The sequence below is a fragment of the Ochotona curzoniae genome, unplaced genomic scaffold (genome assembly GCF_017591425.1).
Source record: "Ochotona curzoniae isolate NIBS_2020 unplaced genomic scaffold, NIBS_Ocur_1.0 contig_1482, whole genome shotgun sequence".
Taxonomy (NCBI): Eukaryota; Metazoa; Chordata; class Mammalia; order Lagomorpha; family Ochotonidae; genus Ochotona; species Ochotona curzoniae.
In genome coordinates this window covers 7,545,067-7,565,382 of record NW_024465100.1, presented here as the reverse complement: position 1 = coordinate 7,565,382, position 20,316 = coordinate 7,545,067, and positions in this window count along the sequence as shown.

Here is a 20,316-nt window from a genome sequence, read left to right as displayed (position 1 = left end):
AAGGTGTGAATGGTACGTGTGTAAGAGCACGTAGGAGTATACTGAAATCCAGCAGGACAAAGAAAAATATATTCAGTAACTCGACACACTGGTGAAATAACTGACAGCTGATCTAAGATTTACTACTAGTCCATAAAAATTAGTAAATATTAATGTTACAAATACAGTGTTGCTCCCTCTAACTCGCTGTAACTGCTAATAGCAGCTTTAATTTTTCATCGCTTTACTGGGTATATTATTTTGTAAGTTAAACCTATACCTACACCCTATCACTCAGCTATCAGAACTTTTTCTAAAAAGGCTTTAGGCTTTTATGTATTTTTGAAGATTTACTTATATATTTGAAAGGCAGGATGATGGACAGTCAGTGAGAGTGAGAGCAAAAGTTCCTTTAGCTGCTGGTTCACTATTCAAATGCCTGCACCAGCCATAAGGAGGTCAGATAGAATCCAATAGGCAGGATATCCATCCTGGTTTCCCATGAAGGAGGCCGGGGCTCAAGCACTTGAATCATCATTCATTCTCTCTAGGCACTTGGGCAGGAAGCTGTATCCGAAGCAGGGAAGCAAGGACACAAACTGGTTCTCTGGGATGGGATGTTCCAAGTGATGGTTTAAACCCAACCCCATCAAGAGCTTTTGCAATAGCATACACAAAGGAAGACATCCAACATACAGTATTTAAATATTTCATAAATGCTTACCTTAAAGACTCTCTAGGTATAGATGGAGACCTGGAATAATCTAATAAACATCCTTTATATTTTTGAATACTTAAGAGGATATAGCAAAGATTAGGAACTTTGTGAAAGGGGCACATGCCTGGGTAGAGATGTATGTCCTCCGCACGCTCCATGAACAAACAGGACGATTTCCACAACCCTTCCTACCATCCTAAGCCTCTGCATGGAGCTGAACCTGAACATCAAGTTCTCTTCTCACTCTAATGTGCTGTTACCATAAACAGAGGTTATGGGATCTGCTTAGAAACAGAAGCATACTGAACATCACATTATCATCTCAGTGAGTTGATTGCCTTCCTCTCCAGAAGACACTGCTATCTTTTGCTCAAACCTCATCCATACATCACCCAGTGCCACAGTTCAGATGAGATAAGACCTGCTCATCCTGAGGCTCTACGCTTTTTAAAATTACACTTAAATATGCTTAGCTTCCCTGGATAATTAATATTTATACATGCTTATGAAGTACAATGTGATGTTCTGATTCACACACATATTGTATAATTCTTACTAATGAGCATATGTCTAATCCTAACAGTATTATTTCTTTATGTGAGTACACTCAAAATTCTTTCTTCTCGCTATTTGGATGTATACAACGGATTTTGCTTACTATAATCACCCAGCAGTACATTTATGAGAATTAATCCTCATACCCGACAGTAACGTTACATCCACTAACAACCTCTCCCCATATTCCCCCGCCCATGTTCACCTCAGTCTCTGACATGCACCATTCTGTTGTCAATTTCCACAGGACCAACCTTTCTAGATTCAACATAAGTGAGACATTTCTTGCAGTACTTAACTTCATCTGTCTGGCTTATTTCACTTAAGATAGTATCTCCAAGTTCATTCACATTGTCACAAATTACAGGAGTTTAGCTTGGTTACAGCTGAATAGTATTCCTGTGTGTGTGTTTTCTGTACCCATTCACCCAATAACAGATAGATGTATTCCATGTGCTAGTAATCATGAATAATGTTGAAATAACACGAGAGTGCAGGTATCTGACATACTGATTTCCTTTCTTTTGGAGATACACCTGAGAATGCAATTTATGAATACAGTTTTAGTTTTGGTTTTGGGGATAGCTTCCGCACTATTTTCCATAATAGCTGTACTCTACACTCTCAGTAACAACATAGAAGAGTGTGGTTTCTTTCTTTCCGTAGGAAATGAATTGAGACTTCACCCAGCCCAGAGAGATTAAATCTTGGGTTATTCAATGCAAATCCTATTTTTCCAAAGAGAATTCACAACCAGTGCCACAGCCTGACTTCCCCAGAAAGCAGAATCGCAAGCTGAAGACATCCCTGTTAATTCTTTATCTAGGAACTGGAGGGAAGAGCAAGGGCAGTGAAGCAGGAAAGAAGAAGGCCCCCCGAACGACCCATGCTTGAGCTGACTACTGCTAAATGTACCTAATAGAATGAAAAGCTAGACAACTGATTTCTGAGTCATCCAGGCTCCATAGGGGATTCCTTTGACTTTGTAGCATCTATTATTAGTGTTATTGAAGTTAGCCCTTCGTTTTCAGTGGCCACAACAACCAGGTGGAGGCCAGGATCCAGGAGCTCCATTGAGGTCTCCTCCATGGGTGACAGGATCCCAAGCCCTTGGACTATTTTAACCTGCTGCCTTACCAAATGCCTGAGTAGGGATTTTTCTCTTAGAACAGTTAAGACTCAAATATTCACACAGACACAGCATACAGGCTAACCCTGTAGCACAATCACACCACCCCTTAGAAAGAGTTCTCACCCATACGTAATCAGTGAGAAAACAGAAACAAAAATATTGATAGGCCCATCAAAGATCCCAGCCTCCCTGGAAAGAATTCACCACCAGTCTATGGAATCAAATTACAAACATACACACACAAGAAGAAAACTTCAGCACTTCTCCAATTTAAACATACAAAAGATACCTCATGACCCAGAGAATACTAAAAAAGGATTATTTGAACACATTCTCGATTGTATTAAATCAGGACGCACTTATAGGCTCTCAACAGTGAGCCAAGTATTACAACTCTGATTTTAAGGGACGATAAGCACAGAGTGGAAGAAAATCACCACTAGCAAGACCTGAAGGCTGCTCTTACATACTCATCCGGTGCTCACACAGATTCCTGGGAGGATTTTAGTAAGAGCTTATTACAAATGAGGCTATGTTTGTGAATGAATGAAGCAATGCCAAAGGAATCTCTCCTTGTCTTCCAGGGATTTTATTGTGAGGTAATTTATATCCCATACCTCTCACTTCTTGATTTAAAATAAGTATTAAAAATACTTAAATTGGACGAATCCATTTGTACACTCACAACTCAATTATATTTTTTCAATGAGTATCTTTCAGGACATCTTTAACAGAATCGACCATTACTGAGTATGGCAAATAGAAGGCAAAAACGGATATTCTAAGCATAAATGTGTTTTGCTTGCTGCAATATTTTTATTGTCTCATACAATACTGAAAGGCTGATTTTAAAAATATACACAAATGTGAGCAAAAATCTGCACACTTTACCTAAAAACATCATTTACAAAAAGAAAGGCTAAATGCTTGCCACATTATATTTATCTAAAGAAACTTTCATTAAAAATGTAAGCCTATAAACTTCCATGCTCTTTTATGTGGTTGACATAAGTTGAAAATTTAGTTGAGGAGAAAAATTTAAATCTCAATTTCCGGTCACTGCTCGTATCTTAAATTAAATACATGCCGTGACTAGAAACACAACAATTAATCAATTTTTAAAATGAATGCTCTTTGAAGTTCCTCTGAAAAGAAAATCACCATTTCCAAAGAACTTAACCTGAAGAAGTTGTCTTCATTAAAATCCCAAAGCTCATCTTCCAACACCTAGTAATTATTGTTTTCACTAATATCTTTTTAAAAAAAATAAATCCTGGGGAAAGGAAGTATGTCAGGAGCACAGGAAGGGCCGGAAAACTTGGCAGGTAAGGGCACAGCACTCCCTGGAACAGCTTTGAGGAACATGTGGGCAGCAGAGAGGAGGTAACTTATGGAAGAGGTTTTGCACACAAAGACAGCGTGAGGGAAAGGTGACAGGAGGAGAAGTGAGACAGAGCAAGTTTCAAAAAGTCTGTGTCTTTTGCTGCCTGAAATAAAGCTCTCAAAGTGAAGGTAGCTGAAGGACACTGTGGTAAGCAAAATAAGCCAGGCCTGCAAAGACCAACACTGCATGTCCCCTCTCATGTGTGGAAGCTCAAAACAAAAAGACAATCACAAAAGGTTGATGCCAATGTGGGGGACCGGTTCCTCCAAGCTGAGAGGCAGAGTGTGGTTAAGCAGCTGAGATCAAGGAAGGCTGCTTAACTGCAACCAAAACACGGTTAGAAGGAAGGAAGGAACGTACTATATACCCCACAGCACAATCATGGCACTGTAACCTACAACCTACAATTATGAATTTTTAAAAGAAGTGGCCAGGAGAAGTTCAAAGACTTCTAATACAAAGAACTGATCAACAGTGAAAAAGCTGGAAATGCTAATTATCCTGATCTGACCATTATTTAGAGTACACATATACTGAAATGTCACACTGTACTTCCTAAATAGGTACCTTTACTATATGCTAATTGAAAATTTCAACATACAGTGAGATGAACTCCTTCCCCAATAAAGAGCTCCTCAGCTTTGGAAAACAAATTCAGCAAATGTCACTGTTTGAAATGGAGGCAAATGAGAAATAACATAAAATGGACATGCTTTCCATCTGCTGAAATAACTCCTGATCTACTGCTGATGAGAGCAGAGGACTCCCCACTCCCCCACTCCCGGCTGCTCTGGACCCCAGGGTGTCAGCCATAAGTCATTAAGGCAATCACGGAGAAGAGACACGACAGATACCTGGCAGGGCAGGTGCTGGGCCAGCCAGGTTCGGTGATAGTAGAGACGAGCTTTTGTTTAACTTGAACAACGACAAAGCGACCATGTTTGCTGATCTATTTGTTGCTAACAAAGTTACAGACACTGCGCACACACAGTTGAGCTACAGTGTGGATGAGATACTCATAAAGTAGCATTGACGGAACCAATGCTGGGACAGCTGATGAGGAAAGCTTCATCTAGGGACACAGACATGAAAGCTGTCATCTCATAACTTCATCCTCTGAGTCTTGGAAATACAGATTCACCAGGAGCAGTGTTCACAGGAGGATATTCTAGGTACCGGGTAGACAGTACAAACGCACTGCAAAAACCTGGTTGGGAAAAATAGAATTTAAATCTAAGCATATTTTGCTGTAAAATTATTATTGAAAACCCATGCACATGAATGATTTCTTAAAATTTTTATAAAACATACATTATGAAGAACTATTCATGGATTTCAAATTTTTTGCAACAAAATAAACATCTCTTAATCCATTTTTCATTAACTTTCAGAAGTATCCTCATAAAATTTTCATTTGATGAGCCAGAAGCTTTAGGAGCAAATTAATTCATCAGGGCTAAAGAATCTAGAAAAACTTCAGATTATAAACTTGCCTCACATCTCATTGTTTCCAATTATCAATATTATACCCAATAAACTGGCTAACTGACATGAAATTCAATGTTAGCAACAAAAACGTCCAATTAAACTGGGACTGAGAATGTCCACTGCATATATAGTTTTTATTAAACTGCTAGCAGAAATTTTAGAAACATTAAACATATGCATCCAGATGCATGGTCAGACAGAGTACATTCATAACTTACAAAAATAAAAACAGAACTAAAATGTTAATTACATTTTGTATAATGATGCAATCATACCTTTGACACGCATGAGCACTGCTATGCTTTGGATGACAAATTGAATAGTCTGGTAATAAGAATTGTCTCTATTTTAGTGGCAAAAGGTTCTCCTTACATTTACCTAATCAATCCTGGCTCATTAAGTAAAAATACACCAGAAATTAGGAAAAAAAAAAAAAAAAACCTCCAAGTAGACTCGTATCTTCATAGTACCATGACTGTCCATCTATTCTTATCAATGAATTTGGTCTTCTCCAATTGATCACATGCCTTCACCTTGCTTGGAACATCATCAACAATCAAGTCCCCTTCCCAAGAGAAAGTCTATTCCAACAAACTGTGACATCTCACTCTGTTTTGTTCAACCTCCTAGTTTTATTTTAGTTCATGCTCTTTTGCTAACTACTGCTCAGTCTCAACATCAGTATGCCCAGAGATGTGATATATTGTCCTCTTTTTTCTCTTAAATTTTTAAAAATAGTTTTTTAGGGGAGAAGGAGTGGCTAACTTGGATGCATATTATCCTTCTGCTGGTTCACACCCTAAATGGCTGCCATGGCCAGGCGAGAGCCAGAAGCTGGGAAGTAATCTGGGTGTTCCAGGTGGTGGGTAGAAAGCAGATGACTTCAGCCATCGCCTGCTGAGCAAGCTGCCAACAAGAGGCAGAGCTGGGTTCTGAATTCAGGTATGTTACAGAATGCAGGGCTTTTAAGTGGCATCTTTACCAAGAGGCTACATGTTCATGCGAGGTCCTTTTTTTTTTACTGTATATACATACTCCTTCACGAATTTCACTCAGTAGCATGATTTTAGAAACATCCATATTCAGATGACATCATTATACTTTTAATTGAGTTAAAGATTTCTATATGCAACTGTCTGTTTCACATTTCCATTTCAATGAGTAATATGGAATTCAAAGTTGGTATAACTGGTAAACTTTCTTGCCAATTCTGTTTTCCCTCTCAGCAAATGATATCCCCATTAATCAGATGAAGAAGTCATCAACTAAAGCAAGGCTCTGAATGCCCTATGTGTCTGACACAGGTAGAGGGGCTCATCACTTTTCTACTCTCTTCTCAAAGAAACAGTAGTCTAGTCTAGGGTACCAGAACACTGAGTGGCCTCTGTAAATGGGAACTACTTCCCAGGTGGTGGAGGTCATCAGAATGTATACCAGACAATGTCCCTTTCTTACCTCTTCATTACCATCCAACTCAGACAGAATGACACACCAGGATTAGCAAGGCCCTAGCCCTTAGCTTGGCCCTAGAGAAGCTCCAAGACTCTACATTGCATTTTTTCTCCTTTCCTTTACTAGATGCAGTATCTCCTGTAACAAACACTTGTACCTGTGCCTGATGTCCGGATTTGCACTTGCTGTCTCCTCTCGGTAGCATTCTGCCTCCTGTGTCATACTTGCTTCTCGTTACTTACTTTTTCTTTGGGTCTCATTCCCAATCCACTTCTAAGAGGCATTCCTGTTCACCTAATGGGAAGTGGTCTTTACCCCAGCAGAGCCTCCTATCACGCCACACATCTTGTGGCATGTGCAATGCTTACCATAATTCAAAACCAACTAATTTGTTATCTAATTGCTTGTTTTCCATCTCCTCATCTTCATTGTAAGTCCCAAGAACTGACATACTTTCCTGTCTGTTGCCTAAAATTGAATCTGACATGAAAAACTGGCAAATGCTCTTTGGGTGCTTTTTTCTCTGGGGGAGGGGAGGGGTAGGGGAGGGTATTTTTAAGTTGAAAAGCACAGAGAAAGAAAAAGAATGAAAACAGAAAGAGATTGGGATAGAGGACATATTTTCTGGTTCACTCCCCAAATTCTCACGAAGACCTAGACTGAGCCCAGCTTGAACAAGGGGCAAGAAACTCAACCTGGCCTCCCATGTGAATGGTAGGTCCCCAATTATTATTCTTATTCCCACAGTCTGCTTTGGCAGGAAGGTGGAATTTGAAATCAGAGCTGGGACTCAAACCCATGCAGTTTGATATAGGACGAGCCTTAATCACTGAAGATAAATACCTGCTCCCATAAACATTACTTAATTTTCTCGAATTACATATGTATTAACATAAATATAAATGTATAGTAGAGGCATATATGTGTTTCCTGATATATAGGTTAAAAATAAAATATACTTTCATGAGGCTAAATAGGAGAAATGTTGTCAAGTTTGTGTATATTATCTTAAAAGTACCACCAAAATTAAAACTAAAATTTTTGAAGCTTGCTTAATGGCAAACATGTGAAACTAAGACTGTTCATAAAAGTTTTAATATTTCATTCATTATTTTAAATTGAAAACTGTCTATTTTTATGGGTTATATTGTGATAATATATTTATTCAATATGATCAAATCGTTAATGTTTCTATCTCTTTAGACATTTTAAAATTATATTTTAAAAAGATTATTTCCTACAATATCCTCATAAAAATATGAAAAAAATGTAGACACTCTTATTCTGGTTTAATATTAACTGAATGAAAATAACCTTATCTGGCTTAGAGTCTTATAATCTTTGTGATCAAATAATTGTGCATTTGTGAACTTGCAAAATGGAGAGTGGAGATGCACTGTGGGCCCACTTTACAACAGATATGTTTGATCCCAGCCAGCCTCTCATAAATTACGTTTCCAATATTTCCCTTGCTTTCACTTGGTAGGTCCACAGCCCAGACAAGTCCTGGCTGAACAACAAAAGTCAGTCTGAGAGATGCTCTCAACCCGCAAGAATACAGGCAGGCCTGCCCCTATTGCCACAGACAAGAACAATATGACACTGAGTGGTTCCTGAGACCATGGAAAGCCACATCGTCAGGCTAGCACTGCTTTCCCTTTAGCAAATGTCTAAATCTGTTTGAGGACAGTAGTGAGGAAGAGGTCTTGCAGTGTAACAAGATCAAAGACAGCTTAGGAAAGCTATAGGTTTTGAAAAATTGTCGGACGGATAGGTAGCATCTGTATTTAAAGCCCTTGAAATAAACAATCCCAGCATGTAAATAAATATATTATCTACAAGTGTGCTATGTTTATACAGAGTGTCTAATTTGTGTTTTAACAATTTAAACCAAAAAAAAAAATGCTGGTTGTTATAATTTCTCTATAACCTCATTCATATTTTATTTACAAGACGAGACCAAACCAAACCAAGGCTGGCTAGAATAGAAAGGGAATGGAGGAGCTACAAACAGAGACCCTTGAAGCCAAAAGTGTAGAATATGAGGCTCAGGCAGAGAGCAATGAAACATACTGGGCGTGTTTAAAGGAAAATACTGTAATGACAGAAACTCAAGTGCTTTTAAAAATAAATTAGTAAGCTCTGAGATTGTCATAGCCAAAAAGCATGCACATGTATTGCTACTAAACAGTAATAACAGCCTTGGTGTACAAATTAAGTTCAGTGTTTACTTATGGATTTAAAAGCACAGAATTATTAAATTGATGAAGATTTCTCCATAAAAATGACACTGTATACAGCTAGAAAAACTTACTCTTGCCTTGGATGAACAGATTCTTACTAATATAAGGATTTCCCATATACATATATATATCATTATACACGCATTTATTAATACATTATGCAATTTTTAAAACATACATCACAAGGTATGAACTATATATTACAATACATAAAACAATGAAATGCAAGTGCTTTAAAAATAAAACACAATGACAAAATGTCATTTGCTTGGTATTACCCATTTTTACACTGAATCTATTATCAAGGTCAATTCAATGGCATCATCATGTACATGGAAACTTTGAGATATTGAGTGTTGTTCTCACACTATTGCTAACATTTCATTGACTAAATCATGCCTTTTTCTCATGTTAAGTATTGAATTAGCTACCAGAAGCCACTAAATGATGAGCTGGGAAACAGGGCCACCTCTAAATGGCATCTGATGTGTGAGGGCTTTAATGACTAAATAATATTAACTCTTTTCACCAGAATGGAATCCTACATCATTAGAAAAAAAAACACACTTGGAGATCTCTTGAGGAAAACACAGTCTAGTCCTATTCGAAGTGGCTGGGAAATAATGTAGTTGCCCATCTTTCTTTAGAACTGTTGTAAGAATCCAGAAAGAAAGATTAATTTAGATAGAAGTGCAGAACTCTTGGCTATACACAATGTGATGCAAAACATAGAACAGACCATCTTGACCAGACTCTTGGTGAAAGAATGAGTGTCTCCTTGGTTTTAAATATTTGCATGAAAAATGTAATTTCCATAAGCTTAATGAGCTGGGGAGGAGAAAGCCACAATCAAAATAATGTGTGTACAGTAAATAGAGTCTCATTGCTCTTTAAATCCCAGTGGCCAAGAGAGCAGATCAGGGAGGAGCGTGCCCCATCAATCAGACCCCAGGACTCGCGTGGTGCCCTTCATGTAGGGTGATCGCAAGGCACTTAATGTTAAGGCATCTCGCTTTCCTGACTACAACAGAAGGGAGGCAGAATAAAACAAATTAGTGTAAGACTCAAAAATACCAAGGGCCCTATTAAGTATAAAAAGCTAATAGGGTATGTGCTTATACACACAAGTGTGTGCATGTGTCTCAGAGAGCGGAAGTATAAAAAGAAATTAGCAGCAAATGCTGCTTTAGCAAGACCATATCGACTTTTCTTGATTCATAAAACCTGACTTATGAGCAAATCACACACAAAACTTAGCAGCTTTAAAAGAGGAGCTCAGACGGTGAGACAACAGGGTTACTAGGAGCAAACATTACTTTTTATACATCAGCAAGCAACTCGTATTATTTTTTGATGCTCTGTTAATGGGATACTGGAAGAAAAATCTGAAGAATAAACTTTGCATTGATAACTACTTTATGTATGTAGGGAACTAATTAATCAGAAGAGGACATTTATTTTCATAGGAGTAACAAGTGAAAACTTGGCGGTTTTATGCAATTTTACATCTCCACTATTTTGTCTTGATTACTTCTTCATTAGCCTAGTCTCTTTTCTTTCTTTAAAAGAACACATTACCGTAAAGGCATCCCATGATTCCAAGGGTATGTAACTGAACACCAATGGTGGAAGTTTCTTAAGCTGTATCTAAAAGATTGTCTTCAAAACCAAAAAGGAATGTAATGAAATTTCATGAGTACATTGAAAACATGATCCCATACAGGCCCTCTTATAAAAGGAAGGGGTTTAAGTCCTTTCTGATATGTGCTGTTGAGATAAATTAATATGAAAAATCCATATTACATTTTTCCTTACAATGTATGTTTTAAAAAAAATTACAGAGAAGGAAATAACAAAATGAGGGGCATTTAGGGACCTGTTTTAGTTAATGATAAGCTCTGAATGTTCCAAGCTAGACATGCTCGAGAATACACACCATTGGGACGAATACTTGGTAAGTAAGAAGGTACCAATGCCTTCAGGGCCTGTGCTGTTGGGAAGATGCCACCATGACTATTCCACACTCACGACAGGCCATGATGGGCCCCATCAAGGACACACCAACAGTGGGAACAACAGCAGTCTGTGAGGCTCCCTTGAACTCCCAAAGAATTTTCCCTAAGAAAACATCCCCTACACATGGTATGGTATACTGTAGCATCTCACACCTGTGACCACAAATGGTCCAGTTCAACATTAAGGAAGTTGTGTCTTATTGACTGCCCCTGTGATATAGTTCAACCACCACAAACTGCATACATTCGCCAAAGCACTGTCATGGGTTTTTAAAACTTGAACCTCCAAATTATACCTTTAAAAGAGAAAACAAAATTACTTCTTTGAGAAGCAGTTAAGGAAAGATTTATTGATTTTCCACTCACTGATTCACTCCCCAAATGGTCAAAATAGCCAGGGCTGAGCCAGATGGAAGTCCAGAGTCACCAGCTCCATTTGGGTCTCCCACATGGGGTGCAGGGGCCTAAACACTTAGGTCAACATTTGCTGCTGGATTAAAAGTGGAGTTATGCTCAACAAGTTTAGCCTATTGAGTCCATACGGATGCTGGTTCTGGTCCTGACTGTTCCACTTCTGATCCAGCTCCCTGCTTATGACCTGGGAAAGCAGCAAAGGATAACTCAAGTTTTGGCGTCCCTGTACTCACGTCAAAGACCTAGAAGAAGTTCCTGCTCTGGCTTTGGATTAACTCAGCTACAGTTGCTGCAGCCATTTGGGGGAGTGAACCAGTGGATGAACTATCTCCCTCTCTATCTCTCCTTCTCCCTATAAATCTACCTTTCCAATAAAAATAAACTATTTTTTTTCTAATATGAAGTGTGACTGTGGAGTAACTGGGGCTTAAGCTAGCATATTATATATAGGATAGTAATTCAGGCCAGCATTGAACCGGCTGCTTAATCCACTATGCTACAATGCAGCCCAACTATTTATTCCTAATAGTCATAATAACAGTTAAAACTCATGACGGAACTAAAATTAGGTTGGCGCTACTACATTCTCCATTTTACAGACAAGAAGCCAAAAACCAAAAGGTTAAATTACTTCTTCTGGCACAATTTTTATAATGGGCAGGATGCGATGTCAGCTTATGTATATTTTTATTCTAAATTTTATGCTTTAATTGTTCTTCCAAAATAGGGTAGTTAAATGCTTTTTCAAATTCATCATAAGTTAGTCCATAGTGACCAAAACAAGTGAAGGCAGCAAATGAAACTAGAGGAGTGTTCTCAACCACCTGCCTGACAATTCATGTCCTATCTCCTTTAATTACTGGTTCAACTCATTCTGAAAGGATGCATCAAAATCAGATGCATCCTTCAAAATAATCCACTCCCTGAAATCTTTTGAAATGGTGACTAGAAAGGCATTTTTCACTTGTCTGATTTCCTTGCCTGACAACAATGCCCATGTCATCTGGCCTCTCTCGAGGCACTTACCCAGCCATGAGGATGATAGGAGGTCTTGGGCTTCTGGACGTACCAGCTTTTCACCTGCACATTCTCCCTGCAAAGCTGTGATCTCCTATGCTGTCTGCCCAACCAGGAGGCACAATCCTTAACCTTCTAGAAAAGCAGTAAATGGCTCTGTTTTCCTAAAGCATTGTTCACTTCAATTTATTTCCTTAAGCAATGCTTTAGGTTAGCATTCAAAGGCATTTAAACAAAAGTAAGACTAAAATTTTGGACATGTTTTCATGTACAAAGAAATATTTTTAACTGCGTTTGGACTGTGAACTTACATGTTTTCTTTTGAAGACCATTCAAAAAGACTTGGAGAAAGCACGAAAAAAGGACACACCTTTTAATAACCCGGATATTTGGTGCTGGGAAAAGCATGTCACCTTTGTCCAGATAAGTCCTAAGGAGGTGAGTTTTCAAGATGTGAAATTTGCTTTTAAGAATCTGCTACTGCAGTCACACAGTACCAGCCTCCATGAAGACAACCATAGCTATTTTGGAATTTAATTTTTTGCTGACATTTCCCAAAGTAAAATTTTAAATACACAAGATTTGTGCATGTGGTTTACGGTTCTTGAGATGGAGCACGCGTGAGTGCTCCCGGAGGTCTCATAATACGTCATCATGTATGTTTTTCTGTTGAGATATGTATTTAAGTTAAGGCAAGATGGTTGGCCCAAGTCATAATCAAGGGCTGCCAAGCGCCCAGAATCATCAGAATCTCATCATGCTTGCCATAGTCTCTACTTGTTCCTGGGAACCATTACTGCAATTAAAGCAAAAGCCAAGGCTCTTAAATAGCCTCCAAGTCCCTATATGATCTGTGCCTTTCCACTCCACCCAGCTCCTGGCCTCATTTCAAAGTTATCCTCCTCCCATTCCTCTGGCAGCCATGTTGGCCTCCTCACTAAACGTAGACAGTATGCTGGAGACAAACTTTGCATCTGGCATTTCCTTTGCCTGAAATCTCATCTCTTCCTTGACATCTACTTGTTGGTGCACACCCTTAGTTCCAGCAGCCGTATTCTTAACCTGTTATCAGGAATGCCTCTGTCGCTGTGTTCCATCAAAGATCAGCCTCTACACTCTAACAGCGAGTTTCTAGTTTCATTGTCACTCACGGCATTTACCAGTCTTTAAAACACTGTACTGATTTACTGGCCTAAGGTTTCTATGAACCCTCCATACCCACTGTGCTTCCTACCTCCCCTGGACCATTCTGAACTGTGACTGCTAACAAAGCTCAATTGTTAACTTGGCCTCCAAGCCTGGGGCAGATCCAGGACCCCACCTAGTAAAGTACCTTCCTGAGTTAGCTACAGTCTAACTACAATCCAGCTTATGCCAAGAATCTTCTGCTGACCTCTCAGACTTCCATCTTCTCATCTCCAAAATAAAAGGGAATTGTATACATGTCAAAGATCCTTTTACTGCAGGAGAATCTTTAAAGAAAAAAGTGGGCCTCAAGATACTATGAAGAAAAATCCTTTGGGCGGGGAATTGAAATCAGCCTTCAGTTACCAGCTCTTACAATTTAAAAAATAATACCATGGCTGCACACCAAATGGTAAATCATTCAGCTACCTGACAGCAGAGTCCAGTGAAAAGGACATGGGAACATGCCAGCCCAGTGCGTGGCAGACTGAGCGAGAGGCTGGGCAGGTGCCTTGGCAAGGTCTCAACTGCACTTCGGCCTCCCCATCTCGCTCAAGTCTTTACGTCAGGGATGTGCAGCTGGCCATGCGCTGGGCTGCACCCAGAGCACCAACCTGGACTGTTAAGGCTACTTTTGATAACCCTCCCCAGCTGCCCCAGGCAGGAACATCAAAAGGGCACATCAAAGCTGCCCGTCACAGTGGAGAGGAGCCCTGCAAACCGAGCGACGCTTTCTTCTTCAGGCTCCACAACAAATACAAGTCTCCAGGCCTTCCCCAAGGAGCAGAGAGTAATTTTTAAAAATTCTAGGCTGCCTGCCCTGAGGGAGGGGAGAGAGAGACACCACCGATGTAGGTAAAGGATAGGGCCGCTCCCAGCCAGACATTTCTGCAAAGGGGAAGGCTGTGGTGATAACTAAAAGTAGCCACCGCCACCACCAAAAAGGGGAGGGGGATAGAAAACCAGGAAAGAAAGCAAATGGGGGAAAGAAAAACAAAGAAAGTTTGATCCACGCTTTGTTGTGTGTGTGTGTGTGTGTGTGTGTGTGTGTGTGTGTGTGTAATGCAAATAACAAAAGCAGCAAATGATGAAGTGAGCGTGTGCTGTCTCAGTGACAAGCAAGACAGGCAATTAATGAAACTCCGGGCCACAATATCAGCTGCCTGCTGACTTTTGCAATTGAATTAAAACTATCATAAGAATAATACAAGGACTTGCCCTTGTCCTTCTTGTCTATGTGTTTATTTAATTTTCTGTCCAACTGACTCTCAAATAAATTGGAAACAGCTGCCATTTTTTGATTCAGTAGCTCCATTACCCCCTTGTGACATCATTCTGGGCACGAACACTAACAATAGGTCATTATGTAGCAATTACTTTATTGATTTATGGAAGTTTTTAAGCTCCATCAGGAATATGCACATTGAAAGGAGGAAAAAAGGCCGCTCTGTGCTCTTGCTAAGCAGGAAAACTGAGCAGCGGCGGCTGGAGTAACGCCGTGCAGACGGGCCGGCCGCACAAAGGGAAATATGGGAATAATTCCTGTTTTGTTGACTTTCTTGAAGGAAAAGAGAACCAGGCAAAGTCTATAAAGTTTGAAAGTTATGGTCCCCATAATTGAATGAAGTAACTAAGTAAACAGATGACTCAAGTGCCGCTGCTATGTCATGCGAGGACTTCAGGGGCATAATAGCAATTGCTTCAAACAAATTAACAGTGTTCACACTCCCATGATGAATGAACTTTCTGAGTTTACACATAACATTTCAAAAATATCACTGCATGAAAACACGCTTTCTTTCTCTGCTGAAACGGACACCAAGGATTTCACAGCTAGGCTAGCTGCCCGCCTCACAGCCATCAGGGGACCACATTTGGACTGCCTGTCCATTCTTCATCAGGCTGTTTACCTGGCCCCTAACTGTAAACAAGCAAGAGTTTCCTGTCTTGTCAACAGCTGGCTTCATTTCACATTCCTCTCGTTTGGGAGACTTTGATCTAGAGATAAAAAATTTAAAAAGAGAATCATGTTCCCTCTGGGTAGACACCTCGCAGGAGGATTTGAACCCAGTGAGGCAGCAACTCTGGGCACATCTGAAGGGAAATGGTAGTTTTCCTCCACTTCTGGCAAGCTTCTTGACTTGAATCTTGGGAAGAATGATTTTTCTCTGTCCAACTAAAACCTGTATTGGAGGCTTGTTAGCCACTATTGCAGGTCAAGATTTAATGCCTTGCATCTTCCCCGAGGCCTTGTTTCAGGAAAACATGCTAATGTGACTCAGTTTCTGGCAGAAATGTTTGCAATGGGTAGGCTACCCCAAGGATACTTAGGGGACACAGAGCAAGCTGCGCTTGCCTAGACCAGTGGTTTCAGTGTAAGCAAGGACGCTGCAACACGTCTTGTCCAGATTCTTCCTGCATGGGAGATTTTAAGAAATATGAAGGAAGATAGTAGGTGAAATTGTGTAGGAACTCAGGCTTCTTAGTTCACACTGAAGACACATATGAAGAATAGTGTTGGCCTGACATGGCCTAGCCCCAGACCTATGCATGCTGCCTGGCTGATGGGCCAGAAGCTGCCATTGGGGCCTGTGTGCACCAGGGGCTGTAGATTGTGCCAGGGAAGGGAAATGGGGATATATGGGAATGGGAGCCTCCAAGGGAGTTATACACAGGAGACTCCAATGAGTGGGCCACTGCACTCCCAGGTGAGGAATGATTTGGGGGGCTTCCATGGACCACTGCACTTACAGTTGCTAACACCCATGCAGTGGACAGCATCCACAGATCACAGAGGTACATGGAGGACATGGCAACCAGCTCATCAAGGCAAGCAGAGGCTATGGAGTACGTCCCAAGAGGATGGGAGCTGGTGCAGCTCACATAGATAGCCTGGCCAAGCTTTGCAGCGAGTGTTTCTGTGGACACACTAAGGTGGATGTGGTCAGCTAATAGACCTTGAGAGGATTTTTCTGAACCCTGGAGCAAGAAAACTGATGATTTCTCTCAGAACTATCAAATCCATTCAAGTAACATCCTAGGAGCATACTTCTCCGCTGTGGGGTCTGTGAGACCTCAGATGCTGATGAGGCTTGGAAGCAAGAAGCAACCCTCTCTTCTCTCCCTCTGCCCCCTCCCTGCAGATACTGCAAGAAAACAAAGAGACTGAAACATCTGTCCCACCTCCTTCCTCCACACCGCGACCCTCCCAACCCTTACCCGAAGTCCGTATGACAACACGTGCCCTTAACTATGTAAACAATATTGAAAAATTTTAAATGAAAAAGAAAACTGATGGTTCACAAGCTTTGAACCACAGGTTGTGAAGGTCAATGACCAAATCACATGCAGGAAAGCCATTCTGTCACATCTGGCTACCGACCTGCAATGCGCCTTACAGTGACCTTATGTCACTGAAAACACTGAACTTGCAGAGACCTGGCTTAGCATCACAACCATGTTGTTCGTCATGCGAGATTCTGAAGAAGCCACCACTTCTCTAGGATTCTATTTGCTTCCATTGTGAATTCAAAGAAGTGATCTGTACAAAATCTACGCACCAGTTCTCCTAAACCCCACAATCGGTGAATCATACATTTCTTGCCTGAGTTCATGTGTCACAGATAATGACTGCATTCCACCTACTATCTGAGGACAGTAAATGACTCTCTGTTTATAATTCCAAGAATTCAAGGATCCTTGAGGGAATTCATGAAAAGATGGAATAAACAGGGTAAGCTTATTTTGGTGTTAATTTTTTTTTGCAATCCATACATACTTATTCCAGAATATGTATACCCCATGAACATTTTTCAAGCTCTCATTGCTGTTTCTAATGTACAAGACATATTTTACACATACAAAAGTCACAATTGTTACATCCTTCCCAAGATAGTCCTAGTGAACTAATTATTTAGCAGGAAAATATCTATAATGATGGCAGAAAGCACAAATTAACAGAAAACCTTTTGTATTGTGATATCATTTTTGAATCACATATTTAATGCTTTCTTGAAAACTGGTCTTCTGAATAAAATTTCAAAATAGAAAAATTAGGAAGGAGTTGAGATAAGGGAAATGTCATTTGATATAATTCATTGACATCTAACTGAAAAGGGTGAATCTGGACTAGATCTTAAAGAATGCTGCTGGCATTTTGAAAAAGCAAAGACAATGATATTCCCAGGGACCATAAGAGCAATGTCATTGTGGGCATAGTGAGGAGAATGGATTTGTGAAATGCAGTGGATTGATGGCTAGGATTATGTCATGTCATGTTTCATAAGTCAGAGTTGGAATGCTGTTAGATACCAATACCCTTCATTGGACAGATACAGGATTAAAGCATTGTCTAAAGACGCTGCTTTGTTAGCTGAGTGGTGATCAGGCCTGAAAATAGTTGCTGGAAACAAATGCTAGAACAAGAAGATAGTTAGCTTAGTCAAAGATTAAAGAGGAAAATTTCTGGATTAGAATAACAACCATGGAGATGGGGGAAAAGGCACTGATTAAAAAAAAAAACGGAATTAATAGTTTATGAGAACTTATCTGATATGGGAAGCTAAATAAGAAAAGGAAGTAGTAAAAATTAACTACCAGATGGATGTCCTGGGAATTAATTGAATAGTTGAGTCATTGGGAAAGAAACATAGAAAGAGAGGAAAAGTTTATTTCAATAATGACAGGGCAAAAGTACCCCAGCGGAAGTATAGCCAAGCAAAAACATCTCATTAGCAATGAGATACAGAATGCTGCAGAAAGCTCAGTATTTGAACATCATACTTTCCCTCAAAAAGCATTTTATCAACTATTTCTAAAATAATTAGTATGGGCCAGGCACTGGGATTGATGCTAGGACTAGATAACAGATATAACATGAACTCCAGCAATTTAATCTAGTGTAAGACACAAAAGATTATCTAGCTAATAACAGCATCTTGTAAACAAAACTAGAAAATACATAATCAACAATACTTAATATGAGCCAAGGAAAGATATTCACAGTTCCAGAAGATTTATACAAATTTGGAGAAGAAATATGGGATTCTACCTGGCGCAGGAGCTACAAGCAAAGGGAAAAGTAAGGAAGAATAACAATTTAGAGAATACAGAAACTTTATAGCTACAGCTAACAATAAAATTAATCAAATGAAGGTAAGTCCATTAGGATCACCTTCATTTGGCACTGTATTAGAGATATGACATGCAAAATAGGGACAGTGAAAGATCATAAAGTAAAAGGAAAAGGCCATTATTCACAGGTTATATCGTTCTATAAGTAGAATAAATCAATGGACTCTATATATAAAATATTAAAAATACTGACAATTTAGTAAATTTATTATCTTAAATAATAATGAATTTAATATATATCTATGTAGCTGTAAGGAAATTTTGAATTTATATTTTAAATATTATAATAAGATATACAGGAATATACAGGAAAAACAAAATATTTATGATATTTATATTTAAAGCTGCAAACAATTTTGCCATAAAGACCTAAGAAAGACATAATATACCATGTCCATGGATTAGTCAATATTCTTAATTTAATTCTTTTCAAATTGATTTATGTTTTTAATCTAACGACAATCACAGCTGATAAGCTAATTTTACAAATTACATGAAAACTCAAAAGGCCTAGAAAACTGCAGATGTATTAAAGAACAAATGTTGCCCTCTCAGATCTCATAACTTCAAACAAAAACCTACACTGCTTCAGGCAGTGTACAACACTAGAGAAATGAGACAAAATATAAACGAGTACAGAGCCACACCTCAGAATCCACTGTAATATGGCACAGATAATTCAATGAGAAGAAATGAGGATAAGTGGATATTTACTTTTTAATTATATTATTGTAATAATACAGGAGAAATTACTGGGGGAGGGGGGATGGAAAGGGTGGAAGGGGATATCCTTGAGCCTATGGAACTCTATCATGAAAAGCAAAAATTTTCAAAAAATGACACTTTCTCTGATACTATATATAAAAATTAGTTCAAGATGCACCACGTGAGGACGTAGGGGAGTGCTGGTGGGAGTGTACACTAGCACAGTTACTATGACAGTCAGAATGGACAGTGCTCAGACAACTGAACATCAATCTGCCAAATAACCTAGCTATCTCATGCCTGAGAACGTACCCAAAGATGATGATCAGCTTAAGAGAGAGTGACATGTAATCCTATGATTGTAGCAGCACAATGCAAGCAGCAAAGACACTGAAAAAACCCAGATGCTCATCAACAGCTGAACGGGTAAAGAAAAGTGGTACTGCTATGCAATGGAATACTACTCAGCCATAAAAAATGAAAGCCTATCATCTGCAACAAATTGGTCCCAACAAGAAACTACCATGCTTAGTGAAAAAGCTAATCCCAAAAGAACACACATCACACACCCTATCAGATACAGAACAGCCAATAGGCAACCTACAAAATAGATGCAGGTAACCAAGGATATAAATACATTAACCACAGATGATCAATATAATGGAGACTAGCATATTGGGTAAAGAATTTATGTTATAGTGCATGTCTCTACTCCTGAAGGAAGAAGGACTCCCATAATATCAGATATTCTACCCCTATCCAAATCTAACACATTACGATACAAATAAATAACAGAAAGTTAATCTTATAACTGTTACTAGAGTATTATACTATAATACCATTTGGGCAATAACTGAAGAGAGATAGAGAGGGAAGGAAACGATACCTGCTAAACT